Source organism: Pelodiscus sinensis, chromosome 3, assembly GCF_052426305.1.
Source record: "Pelodiscus sinensis isolate ZL-2025 chromosome 3, ASM5242630v1, whole genome shotgun sequence".
Taxonomy (NCBI): Eukaryota; Metazoa; Chordata; order Testudines; family Trionychidae; genus Pelodiscus; species Pelodiscus sinensis.
The window spans coordinates 185,189,068-185,213,541 of record NC_143054.1 but is presented as its reverse complement, the minus strand read 5'-3'; the positions used below and the strand labels follow the sequence as shown (position 1 = coordinate 185,213,541).

Below are 24,474 nucleotides of genomic sequence, written 5' to 3'. Positions count from 1 at the left end.
ATCTTTGTGTGGTACATGGGTTCCTTCAGTGTCACCCTATGCCAGATCGTTGCCCCTTTTCAAACAACTGCGCCACATGGATGATTTGGATGGCAGTGAGCTGGAAGAAGCATCCCATTTGTTTTCATTTGCACTTGTTTCAGTCATCCTTTATAGACAGACAACATTTGCTAACAGAGCCACTGATTTTGGTGCCCAAAGTACAGGGGAGCTGATAGCCTGAGCAGGCCCCTGGGCAAGGTATGTGAGTGGGGGGACCCAGATGTGTTCTCCCAGAAGGGGCGTGGCCTCGGGTGAAAGGGGCAAGGCTAGAAGCAGCCAGCCCTTCACGCTTCATGGAGTCATTATTTCATACTGCAGTAGCAGTGTTGGAGGCTGGGAGCCCAGGGCCCCTTTGAACCTCCAGGCCTTAGGCTTGATTTTTTAAATGTGCTGAGCCCTAACAACTTCAGCTGAAAATAAAGTGTGCTGCGGGCACTTAGCAGTTGTGAAACTCAATGTATCTCACACAAGGCATTCAAAATTCAGGAGCCATTTTGAAAATGTGACTCCGCTGGCCAGGGCTAGATTTAAGTTAGAATCATAAGGTATCTGTGAAAGGGCACCAATTAATTCATTTGTTCTTAAAAAAAAATTAACTGGAAGCCTTTATGAAATTTAAGCACATTGCTCATCGTATAATTATGGATGAAATATTAAAGAAGTGGACTAATTACACACAATGCACATGAGCCCAATTAAAATAGCATCTGCAGTGAATGTAGGGGTATTCTCTTTCATGAATAAAAATACTTTCTTAACAACAGAGAATAAAATAGCTAAATGGGATATGTAGTTGAGATTATAAATATCCTATTAGCATACAAAATGAGGATTAACCTTATTTAAACACTGCATACTTGATCATCAAAAGTAATGTTTCACTGCCATAATGTAGCTGTATACTGAACAATAGCATATTAATAAATTTAGCTAACTAGATGCTTTTCTCACCTACTCAGCTGAAGGAAACTGGCCGCCCCCTAATCACTTAGGAAATGAACCAATTTTCTCAGTTGTTTTATGTGATGTCTTAGGGTATGCACTCTAAAATCGAAATAAGGTATGCAATTTGCGCTACACAAATTGTGTATCTTATTTCGATTTTATTTCAAAATAGGCTATTTCGAAATATGGCACATCTACACGGTGCCAAATTTCAAAATAAAGCACTATTTCAAGACATCCCTTATTCCTCGTGGAACGAGGTTTTCAGGGATGTCGAAATAGCGCATCCGTTATTTTGAAAATTATTTCAAAATAGCGGATGCATTCCTTGGACATGGGGTAGCTGTTTCAGGCTACCTCCAGTATCTCAATATAGCCTTGCAGTCTAGACGTACCCTTAGGGAAGACATCTCAGTTGTTGAACAATAGCTGCTCAAGATTTAGATCCTGCCTCTTAGTATGGGCGGTGGGTATAAGAGGTGGGGAGAAGGCATTGCCCTCCCAAACTGGGAGGCATGACCCCACCCACACTCCACACCTAGCTTCAGCAGGTTCCCAGGTTTCAGCTGCCCTGAGGCTGGGAAGGCTGGGGCAATGTGCCCTCCCTCTCCTCTGGGGCCAGGGAGATATGAGCCATGCACTGCCCATCCTCCATGAGCTCTGGGCCATGGATACTCCCATGGGGGGTTGGAGGCTTGCTCCTGCAATGGGGGGTGGGCTTGGCTCCCATGGGGGGCAGAGCCTTGGGCAAAAGAGGTGGGGCTGGAAGCTTGCCTACCCCAAGCCCTATGTCCACCCACTGCCCATGCCTCTGAGGGTACGTCTACACTGCAACACTATTTCGAAATAACTAACGCGATTCCAAAATAACTTAGTCCGCATCGCCACAGCCGGCAATTATTTCGAAATAGTGTCAAAAAACTGTCAATCTGGAGGACTTCTTATTCTGACTCCTGTAACCCTCATTGTATGAGGAATAAGTCGGAGGAAGAGTGTTCTATTTCGAAATAAGTGCTGTGTAGACGCTCCCCATTTCAAAATAAGCTATTTCAAAATCAGATATGCAGTTGACATAGCTCAATTTGCCTAGCTTATTTCAAGGTAAGCCCTGCAGTGTAGATGCACCCTTAGTCATTGGCACACATGATGTGGCTGGAGCTGCCCTTTCCCAAAACACACATTTGGAGATGTTAGGCTACAGGGACTAGCATGTCTGCTGCTGTGTCTGTTAAAGGGATAGAACTTGCAGTGTGCTACTGACTAGCTTCACTCTCCTGAGTGCGATGAACTCCTTCCCATTGTAAGGTGGATCATTCTTCATAGGTGTTAATAGGTGATAACCCTTTTGCTTAAGGCCCCCTGAACAAGGGTTGGTGAAGGGGCAAATTCTTATGTGCTAGCCTCCTATTTTGCATACGCACGAGGAAACTGGCTCCAGTCTGGGTCAAATGAGGGGAAGATAAACAACAATTTATACTAAAACCCTGGCCTAGTGGCAGGGTGGCTCCTTTTGTGATGTAAATTCAGTAGGTGTTTGTTCCAGTGGAGCTGAAGGTAGTGCAGAGTGAAGATTTCAGTGTCCCGTAGGCCACGTGCGGGTGTGAACATCACACAAGGGGCAGGAAAGCAAATCTGTGAGAATGGCATTGTAAGGGCCCATGTGACTCTGAGCTTCGAACCTTCCAGGTTGAGGTATCTCAGTTAAAATGTCTTTCCTAATGGCCAGGCGTGTCAACTTGAACTTGGCATTTGAATGTTTCTTTGTGCCACTGTCTGAGATTCTGACTCAGACACGCAGTGGAAGGTCTGGCTAGAGCAGCGGTGGGCCACCGGCAGCCCATGGAGTGCATGCAGACCAGCAGGGTAATCCAATTGTGAGCCAGGAGTCATTTTGCTGACATTGATGGTCTGTGGGGATCAGCCTTCGTAGCTCCCAATGGGTGCGTTGAGCCATTCCCAGCCAATGGGAGTGGTGGGAAGTGGCAGCCAGCAAGTCCCTGTGGCTCCTTCACTGGCAGACACCCTCTTCACAGCTCCCATTGGTTGGGAGCAGAGAACTGTGGTCACTGGTAACTGCGAGGGGTCGTGGCGGTGGTGCCCGTGGACAATGTCAACAAAATGGCTCACAGCCCACACGAGTTTCCTAATGGGCTTCAGATTGCCCACCACTGGGCTAGATAGATGCCAAGGGCCTCAGTGAATGTGAATCTTTTCCTTACATTGAATCAGTATTTGTAAGAGGAAGGTTACTTTTTAGTTTGGCCTTCACAATGATGTGTGGCATGGCTAATGAGGAATGGCCCCCACACCACAACACATACAATCATGTTGACTTTACCTATGGCCCTTTGTATTCATTTTCCATGAACACCCATGTATGTCAGATTTATTGGCATAAAGTTTCATGTCGGAATATTTGCAGAAGCTCATTTTAAATGTGCATATTCAAATATTCCAACTGGAAGTACACTGAAAGGAACATCCTCCTTTGTTAGCGCTAAAAAACACTGCAGCTAAAGAACTCGCAGCTATAAAATCGGGCCCTTTCATCAACCCAACCCAAACTCATGATTTATAGCAATCAGTAAGTAACAGGACAAGTGGCCTGATCCATGACTGCCAATTCAGAGATTTGCTGTTGTTTCGTAGAGCTCCAGTTTCTGAGGCCAAGTGTTTGTGAGATTCTCAGTTTTTATATTTTAGAAAATACGTAAGGCAGCAGAAACTAGCTTGGAAACAGGCCCAATGCACCCCAGAAGTTCAATAAGCAGAAGGCAAATAAAAAGAGCCCCAAATTCATCATTATTTTAAAATTCTAATGATTGGCTTTAAACATTCCTATGATTTTTGAGGACTGAGTCATGATTTTTGAATGTTTCGGACTTGCAATGGTGCTGACCTGCAGCATATACCTTCACCCATGGGAGATTTGGTTGAATAAGTTCTGTAGGAGCAACCCCAAAGAAAGATTTGTGGTGATGACATAGGAAAAATAATTTAAAAATCTTTACAACCAGTTTATTGTTTATATTATTCTTAACATGTAAAGATAATCTTCCTTTTACTCTGATGAAAAGCTTAAGTTGGTGAAAGTGTAAACATACCTCCAAATACTGAAAACAATTATGGCTATTAGAGACTCATGTTCCTAATTGGGTACTTTTCTTCAAAAATACCACTTACAGAGACCTCTTTTGTGGATTATGCCACTTTCTCATTTGTGGTCTGTCTGCTACTTTCCCTCTTCTTTATTTTTGGTCCTAGAAATCACATTTGCTAAAACCTTCAGAGAAACACTAGATGCAAATTGAAAGTGACTGGGAATAAAATGGACTTTGCCATTCCAAGGGATTTGAGGTGTTGTTCTGTCAAAGAGGCCTGTGGGTGAAGTGAATGAATCCAGAAACATATGGAGAATGGAAAGGTCTGTGGGTGAGCACAGCATCAAAAAATAAAGTCAGCTCCCTGTGCCACAAATCCAAGTTCAGAACCTTTAGAACAAAGATGTCAAAGAAAATGTAAAAAAAGAGAACATGGAACAGCTCAGTAGTCTTCAGGGCAGCTCCATAGCAACTGATTTGCCTCTTTCAGATCAGATTTTAAAAATAATTTCCATTTCATGTTGGTTTTACTAGATCTTTAAGAAACCATAACACAAATAAATTTAGAAGAGTTACACACAAGGGATTCTGATTTTAATTTCACCAAAGCATACCCTGGTCTTAGTGTTTTTCTTTGGTGTAACTGATCAGACTCCAATTGTTTCTTCTTTTGAGCCTAATGTGTGAAGCAAACATAATTGCTAATAATAGCTTTTTGCCTTGTCAAGTGAACCAATGAGTTAAATGCCAAGTTTTTTTTTCTGGTTTGACTTTCATCCACTTAAATCCAATTAAGAGGGACTTTGCCTCTCACAGGTTGTTACTGATTCACTGCAAAAACAGAGTTTAAAAATAAAAACCCAACAGTCGGGCAATTTTAGTATTGTGGCCTCACAACAACAGCTACAGTGTTATTCCTTTAATCAGGTTTTCCCAAGAGCTCAGCTCCCACTTAGGCACCAAAATGAAGTGGCCGGAGTTTCAAAGGCGCTCAGCACCCAGCAGCTCCTATGGAGAAACTTATTTTTCTTCATTTCTTTTGTAGTAAATCCCCTGAGGATTGCAAGAGCTGGTGAGTAGTTTGGAAAATAATGACCACTTCATTTAGGTGTCTAACTGGGAACTGATCACCTCTGAAAATCTGCCCAATCATTTTTCAGCATTAGCTTACACAACAATTTAGCCTCCCCTCAGAGTTGTTACATGATAGGTTAATAGGCTAGTTCTGACATGGGATCATTTTAGCTTCATAAAGACAAGTCTCTTCTCAGATAAAAAGAATTTGTCTTTACTGACAAGTTCAAAGAAACATAAAAGAAGAGAACTGGCTTTCTCTGAAACAAGGGCAGGGATCATCTCTCTGTGTCCTTATTGTAACTCATTGCTTGTTTTCAAGATCCATAACACAATTCTTCCATGGGAGAGAGAGGACTTTGTTAAATTGCAAATGAGTATTACTTCAAGCACTCTGTGGAAATGTGTTCTCCCGCCTATTGCCCATACATTATTTCTGCTCAGTGATGGTGGGTCACATTTCCCGGAACTATCACAGAGAACTTAATTCTCCTCACACCACATCACTTTAAAATCATGCAGCTCTCTTAATCAACCTTTGTATCAGCCACAAATTTGCAGTATGACCTAATTTGAAAAATGTCTCAAAGTGCTGACTCAAACTGTTACTGAATAAAGGCCAGTCATTACCATTATGACACTAATGTGATGCAAAATAAAATTGAGTTGCATCAGCTGAACATTAGTTTGCAAAAATATTAGTGATTGAAGCCATTTTCTGTTCATATTTTATTTATACTTATGCGAGAGTTTTTTTTTTTTTTTTTTTGGTCTAAAGCAGCTCTACAACAAGATTCCTGAGTGGAAGCACGAAGGAACATTTTAATGGTGAAAAACCCAAGCCAGAAATAGACATGTAAGCTGCATCACTTGCACGTCATAATGTCTCTCTTTTATAAAAGCAGACAGAGGGCACTTTATTTTAGAACTTTTATTAAAATATGTGTACAATAACATGAATATTCTCACTGTAATATGTCATTTTACTTTGCATTTTTAGGTTGAATTCCAAGTTTTATCTTTTTTTCTCTCCAGTTGTAAACAAAGCAGATATTTCTTCATTCTCTGTTTCAAAAATTTTTATTACCAACCTCCCCCCTACTTCTTCATGTAAAGGAGGGGGGACATTTGGGCTCTGAAACAAATAGTTACAATATAAAAAAAATCACTCTCTAAGGGGAAACATGTATATATAAATGGTAAACTTCTTATTTTTGAAAAATTAAATGAAAGTAGAGTATACAAATACAAGTTATTAACCTTTCTTTAGCAAATATTTTACAAAACTTTTTCTCCTTATTTTCCCATTTACTTGGTTTTGAAAGAAAAAAAATCTTTTCAAGGCATAGCAGCCCTGCTACATATCGACAGCAGGTACATGATAATGTCAGCTGATAATTAGCACTCAGAACAGAGATTGTTTTAAAATCAGAGTTCTAGAAATAAATAAAAAAAAATTCAGCCACAACCATTTCCATCTGTGACTTTTTAGTCTCTAAATGCCAATAACAAAAGTTGTCTAATGTGTACTGATAAAATGTCCCTGACTTCATGCTGAATGGTTCGAAACCAGACATATGCTGCTAGGAAGACAGACCATTAATTTTAAATTTAGAGGACCAATACATTTTTGATAGCAGTGGGTTACTGTGCTAATGATTATTTAACTTGCTGAATGTTGGGTTAAGTATGTGTGGCTATGTAAAGTGTAATGCTTTATCCAACTGCTATGATGGGATTACTGCCACTGAAATGTTATAGTCAAACCAGGAAAAAGCAGTAAGATTATAAAGACCAGTACTATAATATAACACAATTAATGCAGACATAAAAATTAAACTGCTACACTTTAAAGACAGTTCTTTTGTATTTTAGCCCATTATTTCAGCTTGTCTTTTTAGTGGGGGTGGCAGGTACAAAGAAGGCTGCTATGTTTCACAGTAGGCTACTGACATTAAAAAAAATTAAAAAGAAAAGAAAAAATAAAATGTACATTTTGTTTAATAATACACTGACAATCATTTCCAGTTACATTGCAATTGTCGTCACTTTTGTGGCAGTGTGAACAAAAAAGGTAAGCGTGGCAATGAATGTTGGATCACCATACGTGATTTGCAAGCCTTTTTACACTTTATCATTCATGAGATACGGTGTGATTTCTTTGCTACAGTCTTTTTAATGGACTTTGTATCCTTGATCCATCTTGGGAAGACATAAGGTGGGAATCCTTTAGTCCTTTTTAATTGTTGATTTTCCATGCTTTCTCAATAGACGCTGGCTGCTGATCTGTAAACTTGTTGAAATTCTGAATCAAATACTAAATATAATCAATATATTAAAAAATAGAGAAAAAGGGGTGTAAAAGCAATGAAAATTTATGACCTTAACATTCCTTCAGGGTCAAGCAATTAATCAAATTCTCTCACTTTCTGGTTTCAATTACACAGCTATTGTGGAAGGAACTTATTTTAGCAGGTTCATTGCCTCAGTAGGGAATACAGGACTTTGGCCTAATGCTTCACCTTTAGTGCAGGCCATTTGAGCCTTAGAACAAATACCAATCATCACTCTTTGGGGAAAAAAATCTGTATCGGAGTGGCCTATTGGAATGGGATTTCTGTCAAGGTAAACGGTTGTCGGCAATGACTGTGGTAGAGTGGTGATAAATCCCATTTTATTGCTGAAAAATTCCAGCTTCTCTGCATGCCTGACAGCTCCCCACATTCCCGTACCCATTTGGCAATTTCTGCGCTATGTCCATCTGGTTCTTATTACCTCTCAACCTGCCAGTGTCTGATCCAGAAAAAGTGCAGGTCAAAAAAGGGGAAAGAAACCAAGGTGATGGACAAAACAGAAAGCGAGTGAGAAAGAGAGAAATCCCCCCCAAAAAACCCTCAAGAGTTTAAGCATGAGATTCCCAGAAGCATATTTAAATATAGAGAAGAATAGAGGTAATAATTGCGACACAAGGTTTTAATAGTCAGACTGAACCACAGCCTTTGACATTTGTCCAGACCATTAGTGACACTTACCTAAATGAAAATAAAAATAAAATCAAGGCCTCAATCCCTTGATTAAAGCAATATTAATGGTTAAATGACTCTCAGTGTTTCCATGGTAAGACCTGGTTTCTAGAAGCGTAGAACTTTATTGCAAAGATTCCGTTTAGGTTGAAAATCATTTGCACGAGGTCAGCTGGAGTATGAATAAAGGTTTTGGCAGAAAACATGATTATTTATGGAAATTTCATCAAAAGGTGTAAATTTCAAAGCTGATTTTGCACAAGTATTACAACTCAGAGAATATGCTCAATGTGTGTTATTTCCTACAAGACTTTAATTAATAATGAAAATGTTTGGCAATTTTCATAATAAAAAATAAATATAATTTGATAACAGATGAACTAATATTATTTGAAAATCAGCTATTTTATGACCTCAACCCACTTAAACATCTACTTAAACATACTACTCTAATATACCTTGTTGGGTGATAATTTGCCAAGAATCCACAAATGATGTGAGAAAAGTTGCTGCTGTCTATTGAGTCAAGATCCCCTTTTAAAGCATTTAGTTGGATTTAATTATGGTTCCTACATGTTTATATTTACTTTATTTAACTAACATTTACCCACTAGATCATAGATATTTTAATCGTGTCCTTTCCTGAAAATTTTATATGAAAGGCTCCCTTCTCTGTTCTGTTTTTGAGACGAGGGCTATAAAGATACAAAAGAAATTAAAATACAAAGAGCTACAGTAGGTTTATAGAACACTAAGGATCTGACTTCACTCTGCGTTTCCTTGTTCTTGGGGCTAAGGTTACAAATCTGTCCTTACCTCATCCCTTCGTTCCTTGGTATTACAAAGGTCTCAATGCCCCCATATTAGTGGTTATCTTATATCTCCCATGGGTGCTAGAATACATAGGTAGGTGTAATGGACTGAGTTAATCTCTTGGTGTCAGAGAGTGAGATTTACTGATGTAACATGCTATTAGTAAATATGTCCACACAGCCAGTAGGCACTGGGAACCTGTTGGCTGCTAGACATTCAAGATGGAGTTTCAGCACTGAAAAAACTTTCAGGTTTATTTGGGCTGATGTCAAACCCTTGTTATCTGAATATCAATAACGGTAGTCTAGATGTGTTAACCAGTTTGGAGCCATTACTTTTCAATCTTATGTTTTTTGTAGGAAGACTGTTTCTCTCCTCTTCCCCCACCCCAACATTGAAATTTTATGTATTGATGTATGGGTGCTCATTTCAATTTTTATAAATAAATGAACTTATTTGTGATGGTTAAAATCTGACGTTTTGAAAATCAGAACATGACAGAGGATAATTCTCCTTATGGAAAAAAGGCTGCTAATGTTGCTTTCAATTCAAAATGAATAAAGAGCAAAACTGAAGCCAACAATTTATTTCAGAACAAGTCATTTAAATGTTACATGTAGAAGCAAAACAAAAAATCTGGCTGGACCATTAATTTACTCAAGATTTTCTTGACTGCTGCTGCATCCATTCAAAAATGTATATTTTTTTAGGATGCATTCTTGGTAGTAAAAACTCTCTGACTGTCAGTAACCACATTAGAGAAAAGTGAGTGATTAAATACTGATGAGTATTTGTTTGCATTTGCAATACAGTATAGAATTAATTGATGACTGTTTACTAAAACATGTTTCCCACCCATCTGAGTACTTTAAAAATAACTTCTTATATCTTCTAATAACTTACAAGACAATATGAGATACATAAAAGAAAACCATTTTTAGGTGAAAGTTAGTCAAACAATGATTTATATGAAGCTTTGTGTACATTTGAAACAAAGAGACACACATTTAGAAAAAAAACAAACTTCAGCAATAAACATATTTCAGCATCAAAATGGTTAATAGTGAGTATTATAGCTTCAAAAGAGCCTATTGGCTCACCCTAAAGGATGCCCTGCAATTGTTGTTAAACTCATCAGATGAAACTACCCTTCTCAGCTAGCCCTTAGATTTGTCTAGCTAACAGTAAAATACTATAATAAATCGGTAACGTATGTTGCCAGACAAGAATAAGTGATATAAATAAAGAGTCAAGAGACATAGCCCCTCAAGAACAATGTGAAAAGATTTATACTTTCAATGTACTAATCAATTAACATTGCAGAAGTAACTTGAAAGTGCTATACTGTTGTTTGTTTATATAATTCCTTATTTTTTCTTCTTCTTTTTCTTCAGATTGCATTTTAAACACAAATGTTCTCCGTGACTGCCAGTTTTGCAGCATTTGGGTAAGTCCCATTTCTCCCACACCTTACAAAAAACAAACAAACAAAAAAAAAAGCCTAAAATTACCTATGCCAGAAAAGTATTTTGTGATTTGTATGTTTTATGAAATAAACATCATGCTATTGAAAAAAGAGCATTTGTTTATTTCAAGCAGATGAGTACGTGAAATGGTGCCTATGCAAACAGAGCTACCAACAAGAGAACCAACTCTACTGTGGCAATAACAAGTCTCAAAAACTCATATATTATCACCAGCATTTAAAACACAGAAAACAAAATCTGTTTGGAAAATTGACTGAATATTTTATTTTGCTTTTTTTAAAAAAAGACATCCTCTGAAAAATGACATAATATAAATAGTTTTACAAAGCACCAATATAATCAATCTGTAAACTAGAATATAAATCAAGGATTTCATTAACTGCTGGTCGCCAGTTTAAATTGTAGTCTTGTCCATAATGTCTATCTATCTATGTATGTCCAAGTTATATTAAAAACCTTTAAATGGCTTTGTAATATCAGCTACATCTAGCTATTATAATAATTAATGATACTGTTTTATAAATCAATATATGTATTCTTGATAAATTCATATCCAGTTAATGGTGTAATTTAAATAAAAAATTAATGTAATAAAGGACATACAGGAATAGCAGGAAATCTTTAAAGGTTAAGAGGCAAATTTGTCTAATTTCTTTTTTTTTTTTGGAACCTGTTATTTTTTTTAAAGCATTGAAATGTAGCTGATATCAACATTGGTCTTTTGATCACAATATTGCCATGATTTTTGTGTTTAGCTTGTGTTTTTGTGTTTTTCATTGTAATATAATAAAGTATATTTCAGCTAATTCAGTAATTGTATTATTGGTTTAAAATACTTTTGCAAACTAAAACAAAAAAGTCACAGAAGGTTTTTAACATTTGGCCAGAAAATATTATAAAATATTATCTTAATATTTTCTTCATCAACTACTCATTCCATATTTGCATTGCTATATGGCTATTTTACTTAAACTCTGAAATGTCAAAAATGTGAACATTAGATTCAGCCTTAAATGTATTTTCAAGATTGTGGAAACTCTGAATAATATTTTAATGCAACAAAAAATGTGCTCTTTATCTCCTCTTTTAAATATAGTTAATCCGGTTTATTCAGAAAATATTTGTAAGTAACTAAAAAGAAAAGAGAGAGAAACTGGAAAATGCCTTTTTGATTCTAGGTTGCATCTTAGAGTGGAACTGCTGCTCAGCTTCTTTTGATTTTATTTATAATCTGTAACCACAAAATGCATTTCATAGAATAACAGGATTTAAGAACATTTAATATTGCTCTTACCATCAATTGTGTGTGATCTTAAATGTTGAAAACAAAACCCCACAACCTGTTTATGTATTGAATGTTTTATGAAGAGTAGTCTTTGAAATTATGCAAAACATTACGGTTTGCCATCAGCGCTGACATGGTACAGAAGTGTAATTTTAATCCATTGAGATTTTTTTTTGACGTTTTTCTTAACATTGCTCTGCCTTATTTAAAAGAGCAACAGTGATTCGTGCTGTTTTACTTGACACTGATGGGTATTTCAAAATGTTACATGGAGAAGAAAAAATATTTTCTGCCAGTCACTTTAGAAATTCAACTTTATAAGCAAGAGCTATTTGCTAAAAGTTTACATTTCAGATGAGCTTGAATTTAAAACCCATTATTCTTTCCCTGGGCCGGAGTTTTGAAATGAAGGGAGAAAATAGAGAGTACAATTATGATTTGTGTTAATATGTACTCCAGTACTGTAACATATCTATTTAAAGTGTATTTTGTTTTTAGACAAAACCAGCAGCAAGAGATACATAGCCATTCCTAGGAGGCTTAATTTAAGCTTTATAGCATGAACATAAAATGCTAGGTTACAAGTAACACTGAAATGTTACACATTTTAAATATCTTCATTTTAAAATCTGTGTTCTTTTTTTCTCTTGGGATCACTAATATGACTCTCTGCAGACAAAACAGGAGCATGCCACATTCTTTAAAATTATCTGTAAAGGAGATCACATTCCTAGGCGTGTTGGAGTCTTTTTATAACTGAGGATAACCTCTTAATAGTACCATGATTTTCAACTGGTTAAGCGGGTGTCTTCAGAATATTTAACTGCAAACAAAGTGAATATTTAGGGGAAAGTAGTTTGAAATGATTAGAAACATAAGTTTTTATCTACTGTCTCATAGGTGTATCAATTATTCAAGCCCTACTAAATTTGATTGTTTGCTTTTAAAATGTTGGTTGCACTTGCTTTGTGGAAAGAACAAAGAATCTGGAAATTTTGCTAAATTATTTGTTTGCACAGTACAGCTAAGAGTGAAACATTTTATTTGTCTGTGTTATGGTCACATTTTAGTCAAATTCAGGAGATTTATTCAATAGCTACAATAAACCTCTGCAATGAGTTTTGAACCAAATTATTATTAGAACATGTATCAATGTAAATAGATGTATGACTCAGCTATGCACAGCATGCTATCATCCGCAGATATTTATGTGGACAAAGCCACACTGTTAAAGTCAATAAAATTATGTAATAGTGACATATTTGGAGGCTGTGCTGATCAGATAATGACTAGCTCAAGGAGTGAAGTTGAAGGTGCTTAATGCTCTAGCTGGTCATTACCTGATTGGTAGAGACCAATACAGAAGTAATTATTGATATTATAAAATAAGCTAAAGATATGGCGTTAATGATTTTTTGCATGTGGTAGGATACTACATGTTATGAAACATCATAACATCTTCAAAGTATTTTTGACTGAATACTTGTGTTAGTATGAATTCACAACTGTGCTATGAAGGTGAAAATGCTTGTTTTTCCCTCAATAATGGCATGATCAGATTGGCAGAAAGCCTGTCAGGTGTGGACTTTCTTTGCACTGTGCTTCTCACAAAGCCAAGTCAATAAAGTCACAGGATTCAGGGACAGAATTCTAAAATGCCAGCATTTAAAAAAAATATACTAACTGGTAAGCAGTGTTGGCTCTTCAGTTCCTCTGAAATACCTGTTATACCTGATGCTCCCTGGCTGAGAACAAATTTAACTTATCTTAGTAGATACTCAAGTGCCTTCTCTAGAGGAAATCTATTCCTAGGTAAAAATAATTCAGATTATAATGTAATAGTTATAGTTACTATAGCATAAGGCCCATAAAGCTTACTGAATTGGAGGTTTGAACTTTGCAATTTACTGTTCATTTTAGGTATCTATTGTTTGAGTGTTCAACTTATATTTATAAAAAGATTTTTTTAAAGTTATTCAAAAGAGAACAGTTTCAATGAAAAAATCAATTTACTTTACAAAACAGTCATTTTTTCTTATATTTATAAAGGTGAATTTAGTCTTAAACCATTGGGTGTATTCCTTACTCAAAAAGCAAACTGCCACAGCCTTTTGTGCCCCATAAGTAGCAACAGCAATAAGAAACATATGCAAATTTTACAACTCTCATATAAAGCTAGGCAATTTCTTACCAAAAAACCCCATGCCAAACAAAGGATGTTTAAGAGATTTCATTTATTTTGATAATCCTCCTCTTGCACCAGAGCATTTTGCTGTCTTTGTCAAAGTGAATGACAACAATTTGGCCAACTCTCTCTGAGCTGCACTCAACAGTGACAGGCAAATTATCAGAGGCCCTGCACTTCTTATTATCAGAGGAGAAGTCATCAGGAGGACGCGTGGAGAATCCCTCTCCCCTGTCACTATTTGTCAGTGGGACAAGGGCCACTGCTATGGGTAGCTGACAGGTAATTTCAACAATAACAATTACTCCTATTACTGGTGTCATAAACAATTCGCCCAAGGCATGACAATAGGAAAGCTTTATAATTCAATGCCATATAAATAAATGCCAGCAGGTAACAAGTAATTTAGCTCCAATCAAGCTTTGGCCCTGGCATTAATATTGTTATTGCAAGAAAATAGAAAATTGAAAAAATTCAATATGTTAACGAATTAAGTGTGCTTCAAGAGCTAAGTATGGCAGGAGGTATAGTGGAGAGTGGGAGAAGAAGAGGGAACTCACCAAAAAAACCCAAACCAAAACACAACCCAACCCCGCCAAAAACCATCATTTCAGATTCAGCACAAAATTCATGTTGTACAACAGTGTAATCATTTTATGATCTGAAAGGGCACAATACCGTCTTGCTATTTTAAATTTTAGATGAAATGAAAAGGTAAACAGGACTATGAATTCCACTTCCTGATCTCTCAAGTTTCCATTACAAAAGCTGTGTACAATGCCCACTAAAAATAATTGGATTTGCTTAATTATTTTGTTATTAAAATTAACATCTCTCACATGCTACACAAGTAATATCTTTAGGAAAGATTAAACAACTAAAAACCCCCATCGTTTTTAGTGTATGTCCCTTTCCTTTTTGGATATAGGTTTTACCAGCCCAACTAAATTTATTCTTATTTATTTATATTAAGTATAATAACATTTATTTTTTTAGTAGGCCACAATACTACCAAACCCCCAAAAAGTCCAGTATCTATAAACACAACCTCTTGCTCAGACCAATTTACAATTTTACTGTTTGTCCAGCAAGACAATGTGGCATCAGTCTGACAGCAGTAAAAGAATTTGAAAATCTCTAATTAGGAGAGCTGCGGAGCAATTAACGCATGTCAAATTTCACTTCATCAAGTGCCACTCTAATTTTCCCACTAAAAATTAATGGACTTTTTTTTGTATGTGTGTGTCCCCTCAAGGCAATGTTGATTCAAATCTGCTCAAGATGCAGTGTTGCACAGCTAAGCATCTTCTTGATTACAATCCGCCACACTTCTAACTGCTTTCATTCTCACTGCCACAGATACTTTGTCAACAGTCAAATTACACCATGCTGATAACAATGCATAATGGTGTTCCTCAAAGGAGGTTCCTGTCATGGAACAGTGTTTCATAAAAATGTGCCATTCTCTTCTCCAGGAAATATATCTGGCTAAAAATGATGTTTTAGTGGTTTCTGCATGGGCTGCAATGTAATTCTTCTCCCACCCCCAACTATAATTTATTTATTTTTGAGCTCATATGAAAATATTGTAGGGAATGGTTTGAGAAGTAATACAGAATGGAAAATATTTGCAGTCAGTGTTTGTGCAGACATTGTTTGACTGCTTTGCTCCACAATATTTTCAATACCAATATCCTTCCCTTCTCACACCAGTGGGGTTTTTGGTTTTGTTAATACGATAGGGCAAAACCCTACAGTCGTCACATAAGCTGAACTCCTCGTGACGTCAATGGGAATTTTGGTGGAGTGAAGACTGCAGGACTTGGTCTACAAATACATTGGAAGAGTCGCTTTAAATAGACAGTATTTAGATTCCAAGAGCTGTTTGTTTAAGAGACACATGTGCCAGAATCCTCAAAACATTACAGGGTACACAAGACAAATTGCTTTTTTGTCAGGATGGCGAATGTGTCAGGAAAAAGAGTTGCTTCATCGGAACAGTTTTTTCCCCTCTTGTCTTCATTTCTGTTCCTTAAAGATCAATATTTTTAAACTGTTAGTACAGACGTGTGAAAGGGGATGGAAATATTTTTAATGCTTAAAATGTGAATTTGTGAGGATAAAATGCTCTGGCTATGGTTCAGATTGTCATTTTCAGAGTTCCAAAATATTCCTTTCCCACAAAATCAGTCCAATATTAAAATAAATATAGCTGTATATTTCTTTAAATTATTTGATTTAGTGTTGTTAATACAGAATCAGTGTTTCAATCACTTTATTAAAATATATACATGCTAAGATGTAAATATTATTTTCCTCCATCTTTTTTTAACTATCTCTATTTACATTTTCATCCTGAATTCATGGGACCAAATTCTCTGCTGCTGTAACTCAGTTGACCCGAATGGAGTTATGCCAACAAATATCTGGGCCATGTTCTATATAGTACAGCTTATACAGCTACTCCTTCCCCTTCGGTTTCAACCTTGTTGTAACTAAGCGTATTCTTGACAGCATTGTTATATAGCCAACAGATGTCGCATAGAAATTCAAAATTGGGGCTTTCTGTTACCAAAGTCTACGTTCTCCCCTTTTTTGATTGTGTCATCTAGTTAATAAAAAGCCAGGGGGTTCCTTTAAAATACAATAATGACAATACACACAAACCTACTGTTGAAACAACTACAGCTTGCAGAGGGGCCCGCTGGAAGTTGTGCAATTATGCTTATATTCATGGCAGTGAATTTTATTCCTAAATATTATTTCATGAGCTTTAAAATTATAATGCTGCTTTTGGACAAAATGTATACCATATATTGTGTATCAAATGTTTTTTCAGTGATATACAATGATCTTGTCATTAAAATAATGAGCAGGACTCTATAGTTTAAAAAAAGATAGAGAAGAAAAATGTGGGTATATAATACAATCCTGCAGTAATCAATTTTACCTACAATATCTTGCTTTTGTTTTTAAAACACTAAATAAACAATACATAATGCATTCCTCATCAGCCCAAACCATGAGGGCTCTGTGCTCAAATAACAGGAAACATATTCAATTTTCCTAACAGAAGACAGTTCATTAAGCTGTGCCACATCAAATAAAACTTTAATTTCTCCAGCATCAGAGTCGCAATGAAAGCAATTGAGGAAGATGAGCCATATGGTACTTCTATCAGCAAACACATATTGCTCATTCCCCCAAAGTTTTCTAATTCTGCTCCCCAGACCTGTGTAATATAGATAATGTGCTCTGAGAACAGCAACCATGAGCTATCTGGTGTACACTTCTAATACTGTATTTAATGGGAAATAATGAATCATAAAAGCCTGCAGAAGACGGCTTTTGCTAACCTAAATCTCAGCTGTAATTTCATTGTTCTGTGCCTAAGATGCTGTTTGCCCTTTCCAAACAACAGCAGTTGAACATAATTATGCTGCTTCAAACCTGGGCATGAGGAGAAAACCTACATAATATAACCAAGTTTGTGTTAACTCTTGAAATTCTGAACTTCCTATTACTCTAATTCTTAAAACAGAACGTTGTATCATATTTTATATTCAAAAAATTATAGTAAATATTTTTTTCCCATGGATAGTCACAAAAATTAAATTTAATTCTCCCTAATCTGGCCCTAAAATGCAACAGGAGTTATCTAAAAATTAGGAGATCTGCTTGATATTGGGAGACCTGACACTAGTCTAGTATAACATTTGCAAACGCCAAAGCTATATAAATGAACATAATAAAAGAGTAATATTTTGGGGTCTCTATTTTTTATCAGTTAAAAAAAATGGAGTTAAAGCGTTTAGCTTAAAGACTGAACAAACCCTTCTAAACTTCATAATGTTTATAGTTTTCTTATGAATTTGTAATGATCTATTTACTTATAGTCGAAAGGCAGTATGAAAATAATATTGTTATAGCATATTGTCCTGTATTTTTTCTCATCTACTTATAAAGTAAATGTATGTGCATGAAGGAATAGATATTTAAAAAAAAAGATGTTTATAGAAAAACTTAATATATTAAAGTTTATTGACTCAGTACAAATAAAGATACATGTAATTTTGCTATGACCTAAAACTTGGATAATTTCTTAAACTCACCTGAAGTAGCTTCCCTCTCAAAATATAGGACCAATTTAAAACATTGTCTAGGTAGCCTACTTATACATTTTGAAAACATATTTTAGCGGCTGTGTTTGAACCAAAAACAATTAAATTAAAAAGGGAGACTTTTAAAAGTTAGAGATTGCCTTTTAAAAGCTTATTAAAATCAGCATGTTACATGTCTGTCTTTGAATTAGCTTTAAAGACTTGATTGCCTTCATTAAAGCTGACTGTTTGGGTGCTGCTCTGTGAATGTTCAAGAGTCTACTCCCCACCCCCCCCCCCGCCCACCACTTCAAAGCTGATTCCCACTACTTGTCAATGTGTATTGTCTCCCAATAGAATTTTAGAGAACTTGTATTTTACAGAAAAATTTCATGCCCTATGAAATATTAGCACAAAACACTGTCATTAACACCAGAAAAAAAGACCAACAGGTAAAATAATCACATTAAGACCTATAGCAAATAAATAAATAGTGAAAAATAATAAAACCCACCCCCACATTGATATTTCATGAATGCCTTAAAACAAATGTTTAAACAGTTTTTTGAAGCAGTGCAGAAAACCTCTGCATGCTCCGATGGGTTACAATAACAATGGTCTATTGCAATGTAAAACAAGCTGGAGGATAAAAAGGTGCTTTTTGTTACCATTTTATCAAAGCTGTTCATCTTCTAGCTGCAGGCAGCATTTTGCTGGAATTGCAGATATTTCTCTGTCCAGGCTCCTTTGTTTGTGCATCTCATTTGCATATATTTATCTCCAGCTGAGGGTGCTTTCAGCTCATTAGGGCCACCCCCCTCACATTATTTCATAAGCCAGCTGCTAGGAGGGATTTCACCTGTGGTGACTGAGAAAAGAGGGGTGAAAAACCAAATTCTTCATAAAAAGGAAATCTTCTGACTCTCTTCCCCTATAAATGGGCACCATTTGTGTTAAACAGCCTCTTGTCATGATAGATGCCTCCAGGGGTCAGGGGTTAAAGTTGATTTGAAGGTCAGCAGTAAAACAACAGACAAACCAGACGCCAAACTGGTTCCTTAGCCGTCGGTGGGAGCAGTGGTACAACCAGGTCTTGGACCTTTTTCAACCTCTAATAAAACAGGGGAAGAATTTGAAGTGGATCAAGCAGGCCCCTGAGGAAGCCGTTCGGAAAAACACAAATAATATCAATATCAAGCAGCAACAGGAAACAATGGGCTAGCTCTCAGTGCTACATGCATGCGTCTATTGTTTCAAGAGCTAGGGAATTAATTCCACTTATTTATTTAAGGCGTGTCAACTCACTGCCTAAACCTGTTTCAGTGTCAAGATGAATAAAACTTTTATGGCTCATAAAATAGAGCCATTCATCTCAATGTTCTTTGTGGTGCCTTTTTTTTTTCCTGGCAGACTGCGCTAGGCCTCAGCTTCAAATGGTTACATCCGAACATACTGTTGCTATGTACTGCACCTTCTTAGAAAAGAAAATTATTTGACTAGCAAATGGAGATCAGCAGAAACAATAAAGAACAGGATTTTAGTAGCCTTGTCATAGCCCCCCCCTTTTCACAGACACTTTTTACTTGACTGAATCCATTTCCAGCATGACTTCTTTCTACACAACAAATGATTTTATTTGAAAACAGCAAAAGTACGAAATAAATGTCAGAATGTCAGTCAAAATCGCTTTTAATATTACATATATATATATATATATATATATATATATATATATATACACCATTCTTCATGCCAGTTATCCATGTGCGTAGGGGTAGGGAACTTTTTTGGGGTCAGGGGCCACTAACCCACAGAAAAATCAGTTGGGGGCCACACATCACACAAGTGAGAAGCAAAAACAAAGAAACCCTCACTGATGTGGCCCCCAATGGAGAAGGAGAAAGACACCCCCCACATTTCCCTCCCACACCAGAGCGAAAGGGCAGGCAGAGGCATAGTGAGGCTGTTATGCTCCCAGGGGCAAAGACAAAATTTGCACCCCCCCCACCGCCACCACTGTGGCAGGGCCCCAAACTTGGTACACAGCTGAGCCCAACCCTGAGGGAGTGGGGGGAACTTGTACTGTGTCTTTCCCTGCCCCTCCAGTTTGGGGCCAGGCTCCTGCACATACTAACCCACTGGGGAGATGGAAGAAGGTCAGGCTGGGGGTGGAGAGGCGGCGGTGGCAGGCAGAGGAGGAGCAGGCGAGCCAAGGGATGACAGGGGGAGCAGAAGGGGACTAAATTGGTACACCCTAGTGTGGTGTCCAGAGGCAGCTGCCTCCCATACGCTCCTTGCTATGCCACTGGGCACAGGGTAGTGAATTTTGTGGAACACCAGCATGGACTCCCCAATCCTGTGGAGGAGTGGGGGATCCTGAGCCTCAGGGTCTAGATCCAGGCTAGCCAGGGGCCTCATTTGGCCCCTAGGCCTGAGGTTTCCCACCCCTGATCTATGTCTTCTGAATAAGCAGTTTTCATCAGTTTTTATTCATGCCAATTTTTTTCTGTAATTCTCATAGTCTAACCTGTTGTTTTTGAATGGAGTCTTGCAGTCCAAGTGTAATTAAAAAGAGAAAACTCTTTTAATGTGAACATTTTTGCATTATTGCTATTACAATATAGCTGTATTTTTATTATAACTTTCATTTTGCATGCGTACTGATGAATTATTAGTAATACATACAAATCAGATGAGACCATCTCAAACAGCTAAGCCTGAACTAACTTCCATGATCCATTACACATGGCAAATGTTTGTTCAGTGTTAAAATATCAACATAAAACCTACAATGAAATCATGTCATCTATGAAGTTTTGGATCTACAGGTTACTCAATACTATAAAAGATGCTTTTTTATTAAAAACAACCATCCTTCCCCATTACTTATATTGCATAACAGCTCTAAAATCAAAGGTTCAAATAGTAGTTGGAAATGATGCATAAAATCTCAGCATTTTCTGATAGATTGTAGAGTTTGTGGTTTATTGCAATGTAAAGCAATCTGGAGGAAGAGAAGGTGGTTTTGTTTACCATTTTCATCACAGCTTTTCATCATGTTGATATACTTATGCTGTATTGTGACCTAACATATGTTGCATTTCATTTCATTTCTTTATTTATTTTCCAAGTTGTTACCACTTTCACTGTTCAGCATCCAAGATAGCAGATATTTCCCAGGATTAAATCTCATCTAAACTGAATCTCTACCTACAAACAAGCTGATAACTACAAACCACAAAATATTTAATTTGATCAAGTCATTTTTTTACTCAATGTGAGGCCATAAGTACCTGAATACATATAGACTAAGAGATCTGCCTACTCAAATTGTAATTATACTACTGTTTAAGCCAAGGAAGGCATGGTTCTAATTGAAATGCTTTTGAATTTTGTTCACCTCCTTTATTTCATTTTCTATCAGAAAGCATTGTGAAGTCATCTGTATAACTTGCCATATTTTCCTGGTATCAAGTACTGAAAACACCATGAGCCTAACATAGATATACACAGTTTATTTCTCCCCGGGAGTTTCATTTTTCTTTTTCTCAAATCTAATCACTAATTCCTTTGCTTGGACAAATAGTTAAAAATGTTAAGTGCTAGCAGTGTCTCCTACCTCCCCCTCATATCTGTCTCTGTTTATGGAACAGGCCCTGGTTTCCTCCTTTTCTCATTCAGCTCTGGGTCTTCAGGTCAGGAGACTGTAAATACACACAGCACTGCCCCAACCCATAAATCTGAGCAACGGGCAGGCTTATATATTCAGATAAGCAATGCAGAAAAAGAGAGAGAGAGAGAGAGAGAGAGAACTAACAGACTCTTTGGTGAAGCAGGCATTTTCCTAGAAACCAAAAATTAAATGCCAACAAACCTTTAGAGTAATCTCCTTCAGAAGAGAGGAGGGCAGGGATAAGGGGAAATCTTTTGTTACCTCCTATTATTTGCCTTTAAACACTGAATCAGGAATCTTCACTGTCTTTTCTGCCCATTGTTTATATACAAATCATTACAAAATGCTTTTTATTACCTTTGAGGCAATGAAATTAAACAAGAGATTTCTGTTACTTTATAACATGTGTTAGCCTCTTCAAGAACTTTGTTGCGGTTTTCTTTTGTCATTTTTATTCCCAGGGCTTCTGATGCTTTCAAGGAAATTGTCCCCTAGTTATTGCATCTCAGCACCAAGGCCTTAGGATAAATAACGTTGTTGTTACTCACCTCACCAATTTTCAAGAATTATTGCTGCAGCAAATGGGAACAGCACTAATATTTGCAAAGTGATGAATGGATTGTTACATACCATTCATCCTGTGTGGCCTCTAGTTATCCCAAGAGCCATCCAAATCTTTTGAAGGGTGTGGGAGAGGGTGAGATTTGGAACTGAGACACTTTGTGCCATCAGAGAAGTAGATAATCTCTAATGCTGAGATCAATCTGGACATAATCTAATACTGGAAGAAGATATAGCAAGAACTACAGACAAAAACAAAGTTGTCATCTAGTTCAATGAAGGCACTTTCTGACATTTTCCTGCCCCTTTCACATGTTGATTTGCCCAGTTCTGCTTGTGACAGGAAAGATGAATTGAAGACTATCTTGTTTGTGCCACAAATTGCTACAGAAATATTTAGAGAACTACACAAGACATAGAACTTCTTTACTCAGATATAGCTGACGTTTCCTCACTCTAATCACAGTATCTCTGACTTTATCTCATGTAAATGGGCCCCACTTGTAGAATACTTTATTTTTTTCACTTTTGTTCTGATGAGGTGTAACATGCTACAGATGTTAATACTAGAGAAGCCATTACACACAGTGGCCTTCCCAACTCGAAGTGAAGGAGAAGTGAAAACTTCAGTTAGTTGACAGGCGTCTCCAGAAAACCATGCCAAAGAGAGCAATTATTTTCAAGTCCATTCAGCCCCACTCTCCCCTGGTTTCCCCAGTGACATAAAACAAATGTAAGTCAAATGTCTGCGGTGCTGGTGAACAGCAGGTTTAAAAGTTTTCACTAATATGTGAACTAGAAAGAAAGACTTTTTTCTGTGCTCTTGACATTGAATTCTCCGTGAATTTTCCTCACCAAAACTGAATTAGGAAATTGTAGTGGCAGTGAGGATTTTGTCAGCAATTCTGTTGTAAACCTGCATTTTCAGGAATATTATAACATAACCAAGTCTGAAACCTTCTCTAAAAGAAATCTCAGTCCAAGAATTGCCAGAGTTTCTATAGTTAAAAAAGAAAAGAAAAGAAAAGGTTATTTTTAAAAAGGAACTTGTGCATCACTTTAATTTATGATGTAGAATTTTCTTTTTTATTTAAAACAAATGTCCAAATCAATTATTCATATAACATGAGTCATGGTGAAGAATCCACCAAATATGCAGTAATTATGAACAAATCGAAACATTTAAATGCTGATCCACCTTAGGTTGCATAAACAGTTTTAAATATTCTAAATATCTATTAATATGCTTCTGTAATTAATGAAAGTTTTCTGTTGCTTATAAACAATATTTACTGGGTTGATAAACAATTTAGGATGCAATCAACTAAAGTTCCCTTAAACCACTCTGATGTACCTTGAAAAATGACTAGGTCATCAGTATCCCACCTTTTAAAAGTTCCTGACTATGTTATTATCTACCCCCAATCAGCCACAAAGGGAAGGTTCTGCACAGGATTCATGTGTTTTCTCATGGAGCTGGGAATCTGCCAATCCTATGGTAACTCTCTCTCCCCAAATCTCATCCCTCACCCAATCTGAGGCTCTAGTCCTGCAACTTTACCTGTGAGAGTGTTCCCCAGCTCCTATGCTCCGGTGCACCTCAATGGAGGTTTGTTCTGGATTGTGGCATTGATATATTATCTTTCACAAAGACTGTTTTTCAGAACACTTCAGTAAGTTATACGGAAAGTTCATTTTCAAAAAAGCGTGTGTGTGTGTGTGTGAGAGAGAGATAGAGAGAGAGAGAGAGAGAAATGAAGACACAAATTAGAAACAATTAGAAACACAGTTTCAGCTGAAATTTGCCATGATGCAACGAGCTTGAAAGTTGCTGAAAAGGTAATATATAGGTAAGGTGTCCTAAACTGGTGGAGCTGCAGAAAAGGCTCTGAAACTAAACATTGTCATGTGTGGTAGGCCAGAGCTAGAGAGCATGGTTGTGAACAGACACTATCCATAAAACAGGCTTGAATAAGCTCCTAAAGGTTGTTTAAAATAGAGAGGGCAGTTTTGAAATGAACGGGGAGTCACTTGAGTTGATGCCAAATGTTAGAATGTTACATAGCGACTGCAAGCTATAGAGAAAGGAGTTGCTATAGACAAAGGGGGAGGAATAAGGCATTGATGAGGATTTAGGGAAAGGGAAGTCAAGGTGGAGGCATATGCAGGCAATGTTGGTACAATG

At 36.9% G+C, this 24,474-nt stretch overlaps 1 long non-coding RNA gene across 1 annotated transcript in view; it reads right to left on the bottom strand.

Annotated features, from left to right (window-relative positions):
* Positions 1-19,293, bottom strand: part of LOC112544278 (uncharacterized) — a 44,821-nt gene extending 25,528 nt beyond the window's left edge. The window contains exon 1 of the long non-coding RNA XR_012903008.2: positions 18,724-19,293. This is a non-coding gene — a long non-coding RNA (uncharacterized LOC112544278). The remainder of the gene's footprint in view (positions 1-18,723) is intronic.
* Positions 19,294-24,474: the final 5,181 nt, after the last annotated feature.